Genomic DNA, 21,385 nt, shown 5'->3' on the forward strand with positions numbered 1-21,385 from the left:
CCTCCTTTCCTTCTTCCTTCTTCAATTAAATAAAATACAAATACTGTGAAACCAATATAGACAAGCAGATATGAAGCCTTGTATCTCAAACCTAGATATGAAGGTTTCTAATCACACAATAATGATTATCACTCACAATGATTAAGTGAGAAATTATATGACACAGAGCTGAAGTCTGGATAACAGAGAAGGCCTCATGGAGAAACCAGTACACATTGAGGGAATGTCTATTACTAGTAGTATTAGGTGTAAGAATCCTTATAAGTATATAATATCTTGATTTTAGGAAGTTGGCACAAAAATCAGGATATTCATGTGGAAATTGAAAAATGTAGGCTAGCTACATGTTGATAGAGTTAACTGGATTTAAGGGTGGCTTTTGAGGTTAAGAATAAGCCAGGACTGTGTCAAAGTGAATAGAATTATCTAGGAATATGGGTTAGGACTCTGTCTTTAGCCTTGTCTGGGCGGGTCATGGTGGAGAGATCTGACAGAATGTGGTCCACTGGAGAAGGGAATGGCAAACCACTTCAGTATTCTTGCCTTGAGAACCCCGTGAACAGTATGAAAAGGAAAAATGATAGGATACTGAAAGAGGAACTCCCCAGGTCAGTAGGGGCCCAATATGCTACCGGAGAGCAGTGGAGAAATAACTCCAGAAAGAATGAAGGGATGGAGCCAAAGCAAAAACAATACCCAGCTGTGGATGTGACTGGTGATAGAAGCGAGGTCCGATGCTGTAAAGAGCAATATTGCATAGGAACCTGGAATGTCAGGTCCATGAATCAAGGCAAATTGGAAGTGGTCAAACAAGAGATGGCAAGAGTGAATGTCGACATTCTAGGAATCAGTGAACTCAAATGGACTGGAATTGGTGAATTTAACTCAGATGATCATTATATCTACTACAGGAATCCCTCAGAAGAAATGGAGTAGCCATCACAGTCAACAAAAGAGTCTGAAATGCAGTACTTGGATGCAGTCTCAAAAACAACAGAATGATACCTGTTTGTTTCCAAGGCAAACCATTCAATATCACAGTAATCCAAGTCTACGCTCCAACCAGTAATGCTGAAGAAGCTGAAGTTGAACGGTTCTATGAAGACCTACAAGACCTTTTAGAACTAACACCCCCAAAAGATGTCCTTTTCATTATAGGGGACTGGAATGCAAAAGTAGGAAGTCAAGAAATACCTGGAGTAACAGGCAAATTTTGCCTTGGAATACGGAATGAAGCAGGGCAAAGACTAATAGATTTTGTCAAGAAAATGCATTGGTCATAGCAAACACCCTCTTCCAGCAACACAAGAGAAGACTCTGTAAATGGACATCACCAGATGGTCAACACTGAAATCAGATTGATTATATTCTTTGCAGCCAAAGATGGAGAAGCTCTATACAGACAACAAAAACAAGATCAAGAGCTGACTGTGGCTCAGACCATGAACTCCTTATTGCCAAATTCAGACTTAAATTGAAGAAAGTAGGGAAAACCACTAGACCATTCAGGTATGACCTAAATCAAATCCCTTATGATTATACAGTGGAAGTGAGAAATAGATTTAAGAGCCTAGATCTGATAGATAGAGTGCCTGATGAACTATGGACGTAGGCTCGTGACACTGTACAGGAGACAGGGATCAAGACCATCCCCGTGGAAAAGAAATGCAAAAAAGCAAAATGGCTGTCTGGGCAGGCCTTACAAATATCTGTGAAAAGGAGAGAAGCGAAAAGCAAAGGAGAAAAGGAAAGATATAAGCATCTGAATGCAGAGTTCCAAAGAAAAGCAAGAAGAGATAAGAAAGCCTTCCTCAGCAATCAATGCAAAGAAATAGAGGAAAACAACAGAATGGGAAAGACTAGAGATCTCTTCAAGAAAATTAGAGATACCAAGGGGACATTTCATGCAAATATGCGCTCAATAAAGGACAGAAATGGTATCGACCTAACAGAAGCAGAAGATATTAAGAAGAGGTGGCAAGAATACACAGAAGAACTGTACAAAAAAGATCTTCATGACCCAGACAATCACGATGGTGTGATCATTCATCTAGAGCCAGACATCCTGGAATGTGAAGTCAAGTGGGCCTTAGAAAGCATCACTATGAACAAAGTTAGTGGAGGTGATGGAATTCCAGTGGAGCTATTTCAAATCCTGAAAGATGATGCTGTGAAAGTGTTGCACTCAATATGCCAGCAAATTTGGAAAACTCAGCAGTGGCCATAGGACTGGAAAAAGTCAGTTTTCATTCCAATCCCAAAGAAAGGCAGTGCCAAAGAATGCTCAAACTACCGCACAATTGCACTCATCTCACATGCTAACAAAGTAATGCTCAAAATTCTCCAAACCAGGCTTCAGCAATACATGAACCGTGAACTTCCTGATGTTCAAGCTGGTTTTAGAAAAGGCAGAGGAACCAGAGATCAAATTGCCAACATCTGCTGGATCATATAAAAAGCAAGAGAGTTCCAGAAAAACATCTATTTCTGCTTTATTGACTATGCCAGAGCCTTTGACTGTGTAGATCACAATAAACTGTGGAAAATTCTGAAAGAGATGGGAATACCAGACCACCTGATCTGCCTCTTGAGAAATCTGTATGCAGGTCAGTAAGCAACAGTTAGAACTGGACATAGAACAACAGACTGGTTCCAAATAGGAAAAGGAGTACGTCAAGGCTGTATATTATCACCCTGCTTATTTAACTTATATGCAGAGTACATCATGAGAAACTCTGGACTGGAAGAAACACAAGCTGGAATCAAGATTGGTGGGAGAAATATCAATAACCTCAGATATGCAGCTGACACCAGCCTTATGGCAGAAAGTGAAGAGGAACTCAAAAGCCTCTTGATGAAAGTGAAAGTGGAGAGTGAAAAAGTTGGCTTAAAGCTCAACATTCAGAAAACAAAGATTATGGCATCCGGTCCCATCACTTGATGGGAAATAGAGGGGGAAACAGTGGAAACAGTGTCAGACTTTATTTTGGGGGCTCCAAAATCACTGCAGATGGAGACTGCAGCCATGAAATTAAAAGACACTTACTCCTTGGAAGGAAAGTTATGACCAACCTAGATAGCATATTCAAAAGCAGAGACATTACTTTGCCAACAAAGGTTTGTCTAGTGAAGGCTATGGTTTTTCCTGTGGTCATGTATGGATGTGAGCATTGGACTGTGAAGAAGGCTGAGCACCGAAGAATTGATGCTTTTGAACTGTGGTGTTGGAGAATACTCTTGAGAGTCCCTTGGACTGCAAGCAGGTCCAACCAGTCCATTCTGAAGGAGATCAGCCCTGGGATTTCTTTGGAAGGAATGATGCTGAAGCTGAAACTCCAGTACTTTGGCCACCTCATGCGAAGAGTTGACTCATTGGAAAAGACTGTGGTGCTGGGAGGGATTGGGGGCAGGAGGAGAAGGGGACAACAGAGGATGAGATGGCTGGATGGCATCACTGACTCGATGGACGTGAGTCTGAGTGAACTCCGGGAGTTGGTGATGGACAGGGAGGCCTGGCGTGCTGTGATTCATGGGGTTGCGAAGACGGACACGACTGAGCGACTGAACTGAATTGAACTGAACTATTCATCAATGATTGGAAAAAGTCATAGAAATCTGGCTCATCTAAATTAGTGACAATGAAATATGGTTTCATTAGAGACCAAATTACATCGTTTAAACATGGACATGGAATTATAGAAGTTCTGAGTCAAAAATAACAAAGTAAAATTGAACTTGCTTTCAAAAAATATAGTAAGGCAGCATCAAGGCAACCTCCCTTGACAGGTGACCCATGGAATAGTTTTGGAGTTGTAGTTGCTCATGACATCTGTGAGACAAGATCCAACATCGTCACTAAAAAAGCTAATCAAATACCTTGTTCTATGTCAGTGAAAAAAGACTGGAGATGGGGAACCTTTCCCCGAAAACAGTGTTAGCTAAAGTACATAAGTAAAGTTGAGTGCTCAGTATTTCTTAGGTTTAGAAGGTGATATACAAACTAGAGCATGCTCTGAGAATACTAATTATGATTTTCCAGAAACCTTATCACATAGGAACTAGACAAGACATGACTACAAACGAAATCCCCTCCAAAAAGAAAACTTCAAAGTTTTGAAAGATCATGGAAGAGTGAGTAGGTTTGTTATTTCTTGTTTTAGAGAGCAGAAACAGCATCAACGGTAACAGATTTTGGTGAATCAAGTGAGTGAGTGAAAGTCGCTCAGTCGTGTCTGACTCTTTTCGACTCCATGGACTGTATTGTCCAAGGAATTCTCCAGAATACTGGAGTGGGTAGCCTTTCCCTTCTCCAGGGGTTGAACCCAGGTCTCCCACATTGCAGGCAGATTCTTTACCAGCTGAGCCACAAGGGAAGCCCTTGGTGAGTCAAAAATTGACTCAAATCAGAAAATGTTGTTCTAGAAACGGTTGAGGTAGTCCCTGTCATCTACATAGTAAATGCCCTTTCACCGAGTGTTTCAACAGTCTAGATAGGTGGTCATTTGTCAGAGATGTAATGAAATGAAAATCTGTATTGATGGCAAGCTAGATGAGATGATCTGTAAGCTTTCTTCCAATGCCAGGTCCAAACACAGCCTTATTTTTGTATCTTCTCTTAGTAAAGAGAGCTGCACAAAATACTGATTAAAGTAGTAATAGAATTTGAATCAGTTCTGATGAGGTGGATGAAACTGGAGCCTATTATACAGAGTGAAGTAAGCCAGAAAGAGAAACACCAATACAGTATACTAATGCATATATATGGAATTTAGAAAGATGGTAACCACAATCCTGTATGCGAGACAGCAAAAGAGACACAGATGTATAGAACAGTCTTTTGGACTCTGTGGGGGGGGTGGTGATTTGGGAGAAGGGCATTAAAACATGTATAATATCATATAAGAAATGAATCGCCAGTCCAGGTTTGATGCAGGATACAGGAAGCTTGGAGCTGGTGCACTGGGATGACCCAGAGGGATGGTATGGGGAGGGAGGTGGGAGGGGGGTTCAAGATGAGGAACACGTGTACACCTGTGGCAGATGCATGTTGATGTATGACAAAACAAATACAATATTGTAAAGTAAAAATAAATAAATAAATAAAAAAGAAAAGAAAAGTTCCCTGCCACTATGAGAACATATGGGGTGAGTGATGAAAAAAAAAATTATGGTGACAGAAATGGAAGGAAGAATATTAAATATTCTTTTTAGTGTATTGTAAATAATGAATAGAACATAAGGCAAATTTTGGTAGATATTTTGGACGTTCTTTTGAATAAATAGGCCAAAATGGAATTTTTTACTTCATTTTGGTACTGAGGTAAAAAGGGAACCAATAATACTGGTTCCAGTAATTCCTTTAATCCTTTTGAAATTATTGCCTATTGAGGAATAGATAAAAAACATCTACTTGTTAGGCTTCCAGTTAAAGCATTTTATTCCACAAATATTGATGCTTAGCATAAATAGGACACTTAATATTTTCCAAATGCTTCTTTAAGAATTATTAATTTGTCTTTACAACAACCATGAGAGAGCAGCGATGTTTATCTTTATCATCAGATGAAAAAACTAAGGCCCCACATATGCAGTCACCAAGTCTATTATTTTTCAGAAAACTTGAAGGGCTTTTGTTGTTTTTTGTTTTTGCTATCTTGATGTTATATGTACAGACAGTGAATCTAGGGAACCAAGGAGTTGATGTGATTCATTTGTTAACATTGCCCTAAATCTCAAGCTGACTTTTTTTCTGAATTTCATTCTTTGAACTTAGCTAATAGTTTCGTAGTTATTATAGTAACAACAAAATTTTTTCTTTGTAACCCATTTTTGCTGTCTACAAAGAAGTTTTAAATGATTGCTGCTACTGCTAAGTCGCTTCAGTCGTGTCCGACTCTGTGCAACCCCATAGACAGCAGCCCACCAGGCTCCCCCGTCCCTGGGATTCTCCAGGCAAGAACACTGGAGTGGGTTGCCATTTCCTTCTCCAATGCATGAAAGTGAAAAGTCAAAGTGAAGTTGCTCAGTTGTGTCTGACTCTTCGCGACCCCATGGACTGCAGCCCACCAGGCTCCTCCGTCCATGGGATTTTCCAGGCAAGAGTACTGGAGTGGGGTGCCATTGCCTTCTCCATTTAAATGATTACATCTCATTTAACAGACAAAAATAGTGTTCTTAACTATGCGATATACCTTAAACAGTTATTTTTAAGTTGTTTTAAGTCCAAGGCACATATTTAAGCAAATTTGTTTACCATTGGCTGAATAAAGTGGAAATTCAGACGACATAGTTATTAATATCTATTACTTGGCAAGCAGAATTATTTTAAATTACTGCATTAGCACTGACTCATTCAGAATAGCATCTGCTGGAAGACCACCAAAGAGTCCCAGGGAGTTGGTGCAGTCATTACAATGACAATAAACAACCAATTGGCAGCCTCTAATCCTGGAAATTTTATTGAAACACATTAATTTTTTTTCAAAACTTTAGCAGAATCTACACCAGTGATCTCAACTTAAGGAAATTCTATATACCATTTTGCTGATTTCATATTCCTCAACATTGCCAGATTCTTAAATTTTTGCTGGTCTAATGATTATATTATGACCAACCTAGATAGTAAATTGAAGAGCAGAGATATTACTTTGCCAACAAAATTCCATCTAGTCAAGGCTATGGTTTTTCCAGTGTTCATGTATGGTTGTGAGAGTTGGACTGTGAAGAAAGCTGAGCGCCAAAGAATTGATGCTTTTGAACTGTGGTGTTGGAGAAGACTCTTGAGAGTCCCTTGGACTGAAAGGAGATCCAACCAGTCCATTCTGAAGGAGATCAGCCCTGGGTGTTCTTTGGAAGGAATGATGCTAAAGCTGTAACTCCAGTACTTTGGTCACCTCATGCGAAGAGTTGACTCATTGGAAAAGACTGTGATGCTGGGAGGGATTGGGGGCAGGAGGAGAAGGGGACAACAGAGGATGAGATGGCTGGATGGCATCACTGACTCGATGGACGTGAGTCTGAGTGAACTCCGTGAGTTGGTGATGGACAGGGAGGCCTGGCGTGCTGCGATTCATGGGGTTGCAAAGGGTCGGAAACAACTGAGTGACTGAACTGAAGTGAACTGAATGGTTATAAATTACGTAACACTGAAGCCTTAAGTTTGCTTATCTTTGGTTGCTGATACAAATGTGAGTTTTTAAAAACATTTATTCACTATTTGTGTGATCTTTACTATGAAATAACTACTTGTACCTTTTACTCATTTTCTGTTTTTTTTTTTTCTTTGCTCTTATTGATTTCCTGGATTTTTAAATATAAATGGTAAACTTCCAGAAAAATATCTACTTCTGCTTCATTGTCTATGCTAAAGACTTTGTGTGGATTACAATAAATTGGGAAATTCTTAAAGAATGCCAGACTACCTTACCTGTCTCAAGAGGAACCTGTACGTGGGTCAAAAAACAACAGTTAGAACTGGACATGGAACAATGCACTGGTTCCAAATTGGGAAAGGAGTATGACAAGGCTGCATGTTGTCACCCTGCATATTTAACTTACATGCAGAGTACATCATGTGAAATGCCAAGCTGGATGAATCACAAGCTGGAATCAAGATTGCCCAAAGAAATAGCAACAGCCTCAGATAAGCAGATAATACTATTCTAATGGCAGAAACTGAAGAAGAACAAAAGAACCTCTTGATGAGGGTGAAAGAGGAGAATGAAAAAGCTTGTTTGAAGCTCAGCATTAAAAAACTAAGATCATGGCATCTGGTGCCATTACTTCATGACAAATAGAAGGGGAAAAAGTTGAAACAGTGAGAGATTTTATTTTCTTAGGCTTCAAAATCACTGTGAATAGTGACTCTAGCCATGAAATTAAAAGATGCTTACTTCTTGGAAGGAAAGCTATGACAAACCTAGACAGTGTATTAAAAAGCAGAGATATCACTTTGCTGACAAAGATCTATCTAGTCAAAGCTATGGTTTTTCCAGTAGTCATGTATGGATGTGAGAATTGGACCATAAAGAAGTCTGAGTGCCAAAGAATTCATGCTTTTGAATTGTGGTGCTGGAGAAGACTCTTAAGAATCCCCTGGACTGCAAGGAGATCAAACCAGTCAATCCTAAAGGAAATCAACTTTGAATATTCACTGAAAGGACTGATGCTGAAGCTCCAATACTTTGGCCACCTGATGTGAAGAGCCGACTCAATGAAAAAGACTCTGATGCTGGGAGAAGTTGAAGGAAAAAGGAGAAGGGGTGACAGAGGATGAGATGATTAGATAGCATCAGTGACTCAGTGGACATGAACTTGAGCAAACTCTAGGAGGACAGAGGAGCCTGGTTTGCTGCAGTCCTTGCAGTCATAAAGAGTTGAACATGACTTAGCAACTAAACAACAAGAGTGAACTTTTGGTTTTATATTTTATCAGTGCATTCTCTAAGTTTATGTTTGGAATTTTTTTTTAATATTTCCTTATGACATTTTTGCTAATCTTTTTTTGTTGTTGTTGAGGAATATATGTTAATAATTTCTTAAATAATAAAGTCAACTTTTTAGAAAAAAAATTAAGTTGAGCATTCTGCTTACTTATTTAAATCATGCCTGTGGAAAATAGAAACCTTTAGTATGCAACACAGTTAACTCTGATAAATAACAATTTAACCAAAAAAAGTTGAAGTGGGCCATCCTAAAACATGATATAAAAAGAAATACAACTGGGAAGAAACAGATTTGTGAACAAATTGAAATGGTTTTGCTAAGCACAGCTCAAATATGGAATAACTGAAAAGCCGGTCAATAGCTTCTGAAAGTCAACCAGTGGTCAGTATTCTGCTGAGGAAATGTTCTGCTAATCATTACTAAGGTCATGGTAGGCAAATTTATCAATTTTTCCCTATTTGATTAGTAGATTTCAAGTTCTTGTTTAAGAAGTCCTTTTCTACTAGTGATGATAAAGATATTCTCTTATATTTTCTCTAAATTTTGTAAAGATAATTTTTTTTTTACATGTTGTTGTTGTTCAGTTGCTAAGCCATGTCCGACTCTTTGTGACCCCATGGACTGCAGCATGCCAGGCTTCCCTGCCCTTCACTGTCTCCCAGAGTTTGCTCAGACTCATGTCCATTGAGTTGGTGATGCTATCTAACCATCTCATCCTCTGCCACCCACTTCTCCTTTTGCTTTTACTTAATCCATCTATAATACAGATTGAGATTCAATTTTATTTTTCCCAAGTGCATTATCAGTTTTTCTAATACAGTTTATTGACTAGTTTTTCTTTCTTCAATAATCTGTAATGTCACTGACACATGTGGGTGTATGTGGGTCTGTCTGTTTCTGCGCTCTTTATTATATTTTTATTAATGTTTGTATATTTGTGTAAAACATCATTGATTAATACAGTTTTATAATAAGCTTTGATTTTTGATAGTATTATCCCACTTAATTTGTTTCTCCCTCTCCTTTTGGGAGTATCTTGGTTTTTCTTAGAACTTTACCTGCATTCATTTTAGAATACTTGTTTAATTTCTCAAAGATTTGATTTGAAGTTTGAGTGGAATTTTATCACCTCTTCTAGAAAAACATATATTTCTGCTTTATTGACTATGCCAAAGCCTTTGACTGTGTGGATCACAATAAACTGTGGAAAATTCTGAAAGAGATGGGAATACCAGACCACCTGATCTGCCTCTTGAGAAACCTATATGCAGGTTAGGAAGCAACAGTTAGAACGGGACATGGAACAACAGACTGGTTCCAAATAAGAAAAGGAGTACATCAAGGCTGTATATTGTCACCCTGCTTATTTAACTTATAAGCAGAGTACATCATGAGAAACACTGGGCTGAAAGAAGCACAAGCTGGAATCAAGATTGCTTGGAGAAATATCAATAACCTCAGATATGCCAATGACACTACCATTATGGCAGAAAGTGAAGAAGAAGTAAAGAGCCTCTTGATGAAAGTGAAAGAGGAGAGTGAAAAAGTTGGCTTAAAGCTCAACATTCAGAAAACGAAGATCATGGCATCCGGTCCCACCACTTCATGGGAAATAGATGGGGAAACAGTGGAAACAGTGTCAGACTTTATTTTTCTGGGCTCCAAAATCACTACAGATGGTGACTGCAGCCATGAAATTAAAAGACGCTTACTCCTTGGAAGGAAAGTTATGACCAACCTAGATAGCATATTGAAAAGCAGAGACATTACTTTGCCAACAAAGGTCCATCTAGTCAAGGCTATGGTTTTTCCTGTGGTCATGTATGGATGTGAGAGTTGGACTGTGGAGAAAGCTGAGCACAGAAGAATTGATGCTTTTAAACTGTGGTGTTGGAGAATACTCTTGAGAGTCCATTGGACTGCAAAGAGATCCAATCAGTCCATTCTAAAGGAGATCAGTCCTGGGTGTTCTTTGGAAGGACTGATGCTAAAGCTGAAACTCCAGTACTTTGGCCACCTCATGCGAAGTGTTGACTCATTGGAAAAGACTCTGATGCTGAGAGGGATGCTGGTGATGCTGGATGGCATCACCGACTCGATGGATTTGAGTTTGGGTGAACTCTGGGAGCTGGTGATGGACAGGGAGACCTGGCGTGCTGCAGTTCATGGGGTTGCAAAGAGTTGGACACGACTGAGTGACTGAACTGAACTGAAGATTAATTTTGAGGAAAATTGCTAAATTAAATACATTAAGCCATCCTATCCATAAATGTGGTATATTTCTCAATTTATTTAGGCAATTTAGAAATGTATATTTCAGTTCCACATGGAATCTTTCTTCCCTGAAAAATACTTTTTCTATTTTATTTTGTTAAACTTTTAATTAGTTTTTTTTTTGCTTGAAAATGTCTTTAGTTTTTGTTTTTGAGGACTATTTCTCTTTTATTGTAGCAGATGTATTCTTTCAGCATTTTGAAAAATCATTTTATTGTCTTCTGGCTTTGACTTTTTTCCTTGGTGAAATTAGCTATTAGCCCTTAGTGGTGCTTATTTTATGGTAACTATCTTTTCTCTGGTTGGTTATAGGATCTACAGTTACACTTGGTGTGACATTTTTAATACTTATCTTGCTTGACATTTTAGTACTTTCAAAAATATGGCTTAATGTCTCTCAACAATTTTAAAATATTCTCAGTTATTATCTTCTCACATAGTACTTGAACTTCATTCTCTCGACTCTTTGGGGACTTTAATTAGATAATTTCATTGACCTTAATTCTTATACTCGCCTATGTTTTTCACCCTATCTTTTTCTGATCTGTGCTTTATCATGTATATTTTCTATTAGCATATTTTTGTTTATTGACACTGATATTTCTGCTGAAATATTGATATGTTTTCTAACCTATCCTAGATCTATTTCTATATTTTAAATCACTATCAGTCCTTTTAATTCTGTCTGTTCAGCAGTTAATCCTAGTCATGGAATTCTAAGTTAAATTATTGTATTTTTAATTTCTAGAATTTCCATGTTTATAGTTTATGTTTTCTGTTAAAATTGCTTATCTTGTTTTTTTATTTATTTGAGCATATTAAGCATAGTTATTTTGAAATTACTAGATGATAACTCCATTATTCAGATTCTCTGTGGATCTACTTCTACAACCTATTGTTTCTCTTACATTTTGAGTAAATTACCTTGCTTAATTATACGCCTATTACTATTGTTTTTGTGCTAAAATCTAATCACTGCCTATCAAAAAATATAGTGATAACTTGAGGCTTAGGGTGGTGCTATCTTCCACCTGAGAAAATTTATGTTTATTTCTAAGGTTTGCTTTAATCCAAGTGGGAATTTAGGTCATTTGAGAGTAGTTTTTGTTTTGTTCACCCTTATTCGAAGCCTATGAGATCTGTCAGTCTCTTCCCTGTTAGCAGATTCTGAACTTGAATTTCTTTCCATTTAGCCTCACAAGTCTATTAAAGCTCTGTGAAAAAGTTTATTCTGGAAATAGCAGAGACTCATAGGGCAAGCTATGCTTAAAAGTAGGATGAATTCTCTGAATTTTTGCAGTTTGAATTCATAATTCTTTACTGTTTTGTTATTTTTTGAATGAATTAAAACATATTATGCAAAATAATTGCTCACATTTATTAGTTATTAGTTGTTTTGGAGAAGGCAATGGCACCCCACGCCAGTACTCTTGCCTGGAAAATCCCATGGACAGAGGAGCCTGGTAGGCTGCAGTCCATGGGGTCGCTAGAGTCAGACACGACTGAACGACTTCACTTTCACTTTTCACTTTCATGCATTGGAGAAGGAAATGGCAACACACTCCAGTGTTCTTGCCTGGAGAATCCCAGGGACGGGGGAGCCTGGTGGGCTGCTGTCTATGGGGTCGCACAGAGTCGGACACGACTGAAGTGACCTAGCAAGCATTAGTTGTTTTGAGCTGGAGAGTTGATCTGAAATATCTAGTTTGCCACTACTGAACTCCCAGTGACTTAAAAAATTCAAAGTATGTGTATGTGTATTATTTCAATGCATTTTATTTCTCTTCCAAATCGGGTCATTTTTTATCATGTTTGTTCTTTGCTCATAAATCTTGTTTTTCTATTTCTCTCTCTTTTCAAAACATTCCATTTGTAATTATTTTACATTCTATAACTAATATTTTTAGAACTATAAGGCTTACAGGTTTAAACCTGTAGTTTGTTTCTGTTTATTCATAAATAGTGGAGTATGTCTTCACATGCTTGATAATTTTTTTTTTTTACTATGAGCTCGTATTTTTTTAAACTTCCGTGGGAATCTTGAGGGCCTAGCTTGGGGATATTTTCCTCCAGAAAGATCTTGTTCTTGCTCCTGGTGGGTACAGTTGGATGGTACTAAGGTGATACTATAGCTCCTTTGCTAAAGAATCTGCCTGCAATGCAGAAGAGCTGGGTTTGATCCCTGGGTCAGGAAGATACCCTGGAGAAGGAAATGGCAACCTACTCCAGTATTCTTGCCTGGAGAATCCCATGGACAGAGGAGCCTGGCAGGCTGCAGTCTGTGGGGTAGCAAGAGTCGGACACAACTTAGCGACTAAACCACCAAGGTGATACCATTCTAATATAATATTTTAGCTTCAGGTTTCTCTGGCTGCACAGATATTATATATTTGAAGTTGTGACCTGAATGGTAGCAAGTTCACAGGGCTGATTCTCAGGAGAAACTATTATACTTTGTGTATGTATGTTTTCCATCCAGAGTCCTGATGAAAACAGACAAATTCCTTATAGGTTTCAATATCTTTGTATTAGTGCTGTAGCGCCTTTCAGGCCTCAGATTAATGAAGTCCATATCTCATGGATCCTCATTTGGGTTGTTTGCATGAACTGGATGCTTTGGGTGGTAAAAAAAAATACGTCCAACAACAGATAAAATAGCTTATTAATAGTGATGTAAATATTTTTTAAGTCAAGAATAATACAGAGGTCAGGAAGAAAATGTGAACGTATGAAGTTCTAAAAATAAGACAGTAAAAGGTGATGGGTGCTTTGTTTAAAAGCTTCCAATTCCAGTTTTAAAAAGAAGATGACTAAGAAAATGTTTCTTGTAAGTAAGTACTTGACCCTGAGACTGCTAATTTTTTACCTTTACCTGCAGCCAACAAGCACCTTCATAATATACTTTAAGTAGACTTAACTATATGCTAATATTTCCTGATGTACTGGGGTGGTTTGGTCACTAAGTCATGTCTGACTCCTGCAACCCCATAGACTATAGCCTGCCAGGCTCCTCTGTCCATGGAATTTGGAGTGGGTTGCCATTTCTTTCTCCAGGGGATCTTGCCAACCCAGGGATTGAACCCATGTCTCCTGTACTATAGCTGGATTCTTTGCCAACTCAGCTACCAGCTGACAGCTACCAACTCAGCTACATGACAACATCCACTTTCACATTCATATGTGATCTATAACAGTTTAACTTGCTTGCATGCTCATTTGCTAAGTCCTATCCAATTCTTTGCAACCCCATGGACTGTAGCCTGTCAGGCTCCTCTGTCCATGGGATTTTCCAGGAAGAATGCTGGAGTGGGTTGCCATTTCCTCCTCTAGGGGGTCTTCCCAACCCAGGGATTGAACTCTTGTCTCCTACATCCCCTACACTGGCAGGTGGATTATTTATCCCTGAGCCACCTTAGACTATTTAGAACTATTCTTGGTATAGCCTTTGTTCTCCATTTTTTCCAAGATGCAAAAACATCTTTACCATACATTAAAGATAATGGTCACAGGGTAAAGATTTCCTAATCATAGTAAACTGAAGGAATTTGGATACAGGATCGGTTCCATAAATTAAAAATTTCAGGGGCTAAAATTAACAGTATTCATGATGTAGAGAACAAAAGTTACTATTAAAACATTGTGCATAAAATGCACTCACTACTAATCCATATTATATGATGATGAGAGAAATGAGGTGAAATAGAAGATTAATGAAAAAATCAATGCTAATTTCTGTCTTCTTACTAAATAAGAGTCGATTTGTATCATCACTATTAGCATCTCAGTATAAATGGGAATAAGATTGAGTCTAGAGGGAAAAGTTGTGTTGAATTTTATGGCTCTGTGTAGGCAAAGTGTAGTGCTTAATTCCACAGCTTTCCACTTATGGTGTGACCACAAGCTAATTTTTCCATATCCAGACTAAATATTAAGCGAACTCTTTCTATATATCAAGAAAAATGCTGCAGAAATATATTTCTTATTTAATTTCTACTATTCTTTTAAATGGCAGTTTGCAGAATGCATCTGGGTGTACAGCTAATGATCCATGAGCAATAAGCAACTGTTTAAGTAAAATGCACTATGAAAAAGCTTTTACCAAACAGCATTTTAATATTTTAAATAGATTTTCCATTGCAGGCTCTTTGTAACTGGATTAGTTCTCTGATGTGTTCTGACAGAGCTGTGGTTAGGGATACTCCATTAACTTTGTCTGTCATCTTATTTTCCCTAGTATCCAGCAGAACACCCTTATATTTCATAATTTGTATTGCTATCAGTGCTGATTTGTAAATGTGCAAATTATAATTAACAGTGGCTACTACTTCTATTAAATATTAAATCATTCTTGCAGCGTATATTTTCCACAGCAGATGGAGCCCTGTGGTATGCAAATAGACTTTCCTCACATTGTCAGCAATTTTTAACCTATATTTTAGCCTAAAGAATACATTTTCCCCCTGTTTGCTTTATATTTTCTATAGCATTTAGGTTAATATTTATTTGCTGCAGATTTTCTTTCTACCAATAAGAATTTCATGGACTATTACATCCCAGCACTGTGGTTTTGTTTCCCTTCATTAATAGCTCCTTAATCATCTAGCTTGCTTGTAAGTATGAGAGCTTGTTATTTGTCTGGATGCTGCAGTATTGCATAAGGAGTGCTTAGTTATATTTTAATATGTATAGCAGAAGCAAAAATGTTGGGTACACCATCATAGGTTTTAATTTGAAATCCAATCTATGTGTACATTTTCCCCCAGAATAAGCAAAAGCATTTAAGGTTTTATATTGTGTCTTAAACATTCTATTAAATGTCATCAGCCGATTCAGGAAAATGTATTGCAAAAATATTAGAGAAGTACAAAATGTGTAAATATAATAGATGTTTGGGACATGGAGAGGAATGTAAAAGTCCAACATTTATCAGGTAACCATAAACCACTACAAAACATTGATAGAAAGTAACATTCTTGTGATATATAGTATTTTAAGCATGAACTCTTATTTCCGCTATTTATTGCAGTGCTGTTATATTAAAAAACACTAAGCAGAATTATTGCAACCTTTCCTAACTGTGAATTCCTAGAGTATGAATACTTTGGTTGAGGAGCAAGTTCTAACTTAACAATGAAAAGAGGTACATTCTTTAAACCCACCAGAATCAGAAGGTTGTTTCTTTGACAGGTTTTTAATGGCAAGTTAAGACTGCCGGGGAAACCATAGAACTCAAAGGCATTAACTGACAAATTAAGCAAAGAGTAATGAAAACTTCGATGTGTTTGAATCATCATTCATTGAACTGTAATTGCCTTAGAAGCAGAAAATTAAATTGTAACAAGTAAGGGTCTTGACACTTCCCGCAATTTCTAAAAAAAAGTTTGTCCATGCCGTGGAGGATAAACAGCAGTCACATGAAATATTGGATGTGAGTCTTTTAATTAATTAATTTTATTTAGTTAGCTTTTTAGAATCAGCCATGCAGTAAGACACACAAGGTTACTGTAATAGTCTTGCTTTTTTGGATTCTTTAACTTGGAAAAATTTTGATCCATAGCAGATAATACAGTTATAAGAAGGGTCGTGTCCACAGCGTAAGACCTGTGTGTTTATGGGAACAAGTTAGAAATTACTTGCCCATTATATTAGCTCCTTCTTTCTCCACATCATGGGAGAGAAAGGAAAATCAGGAATATGAGGAAATAATTTTTCATATCTTTCTTTAGTGGGTATTGTTTGGGGTTTTAGCTGAAAGGATATTAGTTTATTTGCAACTGGGAAAAGAGGATAATCTCCAGGTTGCAGGTTTTCTTTCCAAGAAAAAGAATACCTTCATTGTTGTTGTCTTTATTTTTAAATGGTATGAGGGCTTCTCAGGTGGCAGTAGTGGTAAAGAACTTGCCTGCCAATGCAAGAGACATAATAGACACGGGTTTGATCCCTGGGTTGGGAAGATCCCCTGGAAGTGGGCATGGCAACCCACTCCAGTATTCTTGACTGGAGAATCCCATGGATAGCTTGGGTTGGGGAGATGGATTATGGGTTACAATCCATATGGTTGCAAAGAATCGGACAAGACTGAAGCAACTTAGCACTCAAGGATGTGGAAAGAGTACAGGATACTCAGAAAGAAAAGCATATTTGTTTTTCCATGGATAACCTATAGGAATGAAAACAGAATACACAAAAGCTTTATGAAATAAAGTTTTGGATTAATTGAAAGTTACAGAACCCAGCAAAACATCCTGACCAACCTTTCTGTGGCCTTTAGAGACTGATTTTTCCCAAGAGCTAATACTTCAGCTTTAGGTGGGAAGATGTGATGAATATTTGAGTGAGAAAATATGTGTCTGAATTAGAGCATCTGCTTTCATTACTTAGCTTTCAAGAGGACATTGCAAGTCAAGGAAATGAGTGGGTTTTATCCTGGAAAGAATCCAGGGGAAACTAGATCTTCTTAAGAAGACAAAGGAAGAGCAGATTCCAACAGCTCTGAGGAGGGAGCTGTGGGTGACACTGAGTGGGCTGACGGATAGCTGTGTTGGTCTAGGGACAGTGCATTCTCTCTCAACAGCATGAAGGTTTGTTCAAGGTTTGGGGTTAACCCATTTAAAATGGTCCCATTAAAACACTCCAAAACCAGGTGCACTAAGAGAAAGCCTTTGCCTCAGATAGCTGTGTGCTTAATATGGATTGCCTGGAAAGGACTCTGCATGATATTTTAAAAAGCCTGAAAGGAAGAGCATAGTGGGAATGCTGAGGACAAAAAGGAACTGGACTCTGGTTTGGATTTGCAGATAAAGCCCATGAAAAGTGTCTCCGTATAACATAACAAGATCTCAGTGTCAAGTGATTTCATTAATGATTCACTAACCATCTACATTCAGAAAGAGAGAAGGGGATTTACCTGCTATTCAAACAGTCTGTATATTTCTATAGCTTGAAAAATGAAATGTAAGACAGGGCAGTGATGATGAGTGGAGTATTTCTTATTGCATACATAAAACTCTGTCACAGCGGCAGAGACAATCTGGCTAGTTTCTGTCCTCTTTATTCAGGGGTTAAAGCTAAGGAGGTAAGTGTGGGGTGGAGTGGAGAAAGAGGGGGAATTGGACTCCCTTGGATAAGCCAGAGAAAAATGCTTGTTTTGTTTGGTTTTTACATCAAATGGGACCTCACATTGTCAGTTGCTTCTCATACTAGCTAAAGGCAGGGTCCTCTTTGGACATAACTTCTGTCCCTATGTATCTTTGTATCTTTAGCCAGAAGCATCTACACAGCCAGCTTTAGTCTTCTAGCTTTCTGCTTACTGATTCCTACAAAAAATTTCAAAACTCAAAATCTGTCATCATGGCTTTGTTGTTGTTGTGTAGTTTCTAAGTTGTGTCTGGCTCCTTTGTGACCCCATGGACTGTAGTCCGTCAGGTTCCTCTGTCCATGGGATTCTCCAGGCAAGAATACTGGACAGAGTTGCCATTCCCTTCTCCAGGGAATCTTTTCAACCCAGGAATCGAACCCACGTCTCCTCCATTGGCAGGCAGATTCTTTACTGCTGAGCCAATCAACATGGCTGCCATAAGGCTAATGTACACAGTGGACTTCAAGGGTCTTTCATTCCCATTTTACTTGATCCTCCTTCATGATAAGACCTTCCTATCACCCCCTTTAGGGAGCCCAATCCCAGCCATCCTTCCCTGACATACCTCACTCCTCAACCATCCTCTTCTTGGCCTCATTTAAATGTGTAAGTCTGCGGCCTATGTTCTCAGTACTTTGTTAGCTTTATTTAATCTTATAAATATAAATAACATGCTGTTAACTGAAAAAGGTTTTTAGATAACTTTTGCCTTTTGATGGAAGTTTTCATCTACATGGGCCAAGAGACCCTGTGCTAAGACCAGTGGGACAGGGGCGTCCTTTGTTTTCCTTCCCACCGTAAGTTTAACTACTTTGTCTATGAGGAGCTTTGGTCTATCCATGAGATTATGTAAGGACCCAAAACCATTGCCTTCCTTTGAAAAAAAAAAAAAGGTTAAATAAATATCAGTCTTTAGCACATCCTCCAAAATAATACACTTTCAGAATCTGGGGCTTAAGCAAACCTTTCATTCAGCTTAATGGAAAAGTGTGTTAGTCACTCAGTCAAGTCCAGCTCTTCATGACCCCATGGACTGTAGCCCACCAGACTCCTCTGTCCATGGGATTCTTCAGACAGGAATACTGGAATGGGTTGCCATTTCCTCCTCCCGGCTATCTTGACCTGACCCAGATATCGAACTTATATTTCCTGCCACTCCTGCATTTCAGGTGGATTCTTTACCGCTGAGCCACTGGGGAAGCCAAGACTTAATGGAAATTGAATAGTAAATCTAAGTAAAATTACCTTGTAAGGTATTCAGTTTTACAAAATATGTGGACTCCTCTTGACTTCTTCATGTTCTTCACATTTTATTTTACTTTTTTTGTGGATCTACTTTTGAAGATCCTCTGTGTATTTGTTATAGATAAACACATTCTTTGGTAAGCTTGACTTGAGAGAAACTCTGTGCAAAAAGCTTTGTTTCATGGGGGAGGGAGTGTACAAATTTTTCAATAAATTTGCAAAATGCTACAGATTTTGAAGATTTGCAATGTGCATCATGGGATTAAAGCTCTGAGAAGTCCTGTATTGAAAAATCCTGTTTGAAGTTGTTTAACTCAGCATTTCCTCAGTGTGTTATTCTTTCATGCAAAACATTCTGGGGAACTTGTTTTCCAGTTAGCACAGTAGTGAGGGATGGGGTGTGGCATGATGCTATAGACATCTGCTTGTACTCTAATTACTGTAGAAGAAAAGAAGGGAGAAAATGTTGTGTTGCAAGCTAATGTGGGCAGCAACAATAAACACATTCATTTTTAAAAATCCATTCATTTATGCATTAAGAATTTACTAAATGCCAACCATGTAAACCAGACTGAATCAGGAATTTGGATGCTCTTAGAATACCTGATCCTTTTCTAGAGATGTTTGTAGGATGTTAGGAAACACTGATCTAGTAAAGGTACTCTCGTCTGCACCCACATGATTAAGTCAGTGATCGGTGATGAGAAGTCTCTTCCAATGGTTGAGTCTTGACTTCTTGGGATTTGCAGGGAGTACTTGGTGTTGATGCTACCACCTCATATAAGCCACATCCAGACTCAATAAACAAAGCAAAACAAAAACAGTAGAGAGCATCTTGTTTTATTAAAATCTTGTGCTAGAAGTAGTATTTTCTTTCTCTGACACTGAGGAGAGAGCATAGGGCTTGGACCCAGAGGACTTCAGTCTGAATCTGCCTCTTTCATTCAGAGCCTTGTGGTTAGATACACCCCTGACATTGCTGAGGCACAGACACTGAGGATTCAGTTATTAAAATTTTCCTAGAGTGAATCTGGGAGGATCCTGGGAGGATCTAATGAAAACAATGGTGTTCTTTGTAAGATGTAAAATTCTATACAAGTGTTAGTTATGGTTCCTATTACTCTTGGACTAATCAAAATCATCAATATATGAATCATTGCCTAAAATACTTTCCATTTATATTTGATCCCTTAAACTTTAATTCCCTTAATCTTTACAACAAGCCTAAGTGTTAAATAACATAATTATTCCATTTTACAGATGATAAAACTGAGGCTTCAGAATTTAAATTACAGCTTGAAGTAAAACAGCTGTGACTGTTCAGTGTGCTAGATCTTGGCTAAGTTCAGCAACTTTGGAATGAATTCTTTTATTCAACAAATATTACTAAGCTTACATTTACTGTGTGCTGTGCATTGTTTCTTGGCTTCCCAGGTGGCTCAGAGGTAAAGAATCAGCCTGCCAATGCAGGAAACAGGAGACATGGGTTCAATCCCTGGGTTGGGAAGATCCGTTAGAGAAGGAAATGGCAACCCACTCCAGTATTCTTGCCTGGGAAATCCAATGGACAGAAGAGCCTGGCATGCTACAGTCCATGGAATTTCAAACAGTTGGACATGAGTGAGCGAGTAAACAGCAACAGTAACACAACATGAATTGTTTCAAGTTCTGAGTAAATAGTAGTGCATAAAATGGACTAAGGTTTCTGCCCTTGTGAAGTTTACATTCTAGTGAGGGAGAGAGACAATAAACACGTAAACGCATAAACTCTGTAGAATGTTAGGAAGTGATGAGTGCTATGGAGGACGTTCTAAAGGAGATCAGCCCTAGGTGTTCTTTGGAAGGAATGATGCTAAAGCTGAAACTCCAGTACTTTGGCCACCTCATGTGAAGAGTTGACTCATTGGAAAAGACTCTGATGCTGGGAGGGATTGGGGGCAGGAGGAGAAGGGGATGACAGAGGGTGAGATGGCTGGATGGCATCATCGACTCAATGGATGTGAGTCTGAGTGAACTCCGGGAGATGGTGATGGACAGGGAGGCCCGGCATGCTGCGATTCATGGGGTTGCAAAGAGTTGGATGCGACTGAGCGACTAAACTGAACTGAACTGATGGAGGAAAAACAGAATAGGACAAGGGGAATGGGTGAGAGGAGGCACAAGATAATTTTAAATAGATTGGATGCCTGTTGAGATACTGACTTTTGAGCAAAAATTTGAATAGGGTGAGAGAATGAGTCATGTGATGTCAGAGGAAAGAGTGCTCTGGTCAGAGGGGACAAA

The sequence above is a fragment of the Bubalus kerabau genome, chromosome 6 (genome assembly GCF_029407905.1).
Source record: "Bubalus kerabau isolate K-KA32 ecotype Philippines breed swamp buffalo chromosome 6, PCC_UOA_SB_1v2, whole genome shotgun sequence".
Classification (NCBI taxonomy): domain Eukaryota; kingdom Metazoa; phylum Chordata; class Mammalia; order Artiodactyla; family Bovidae; genus Bubalus; species Bubalus kerabau.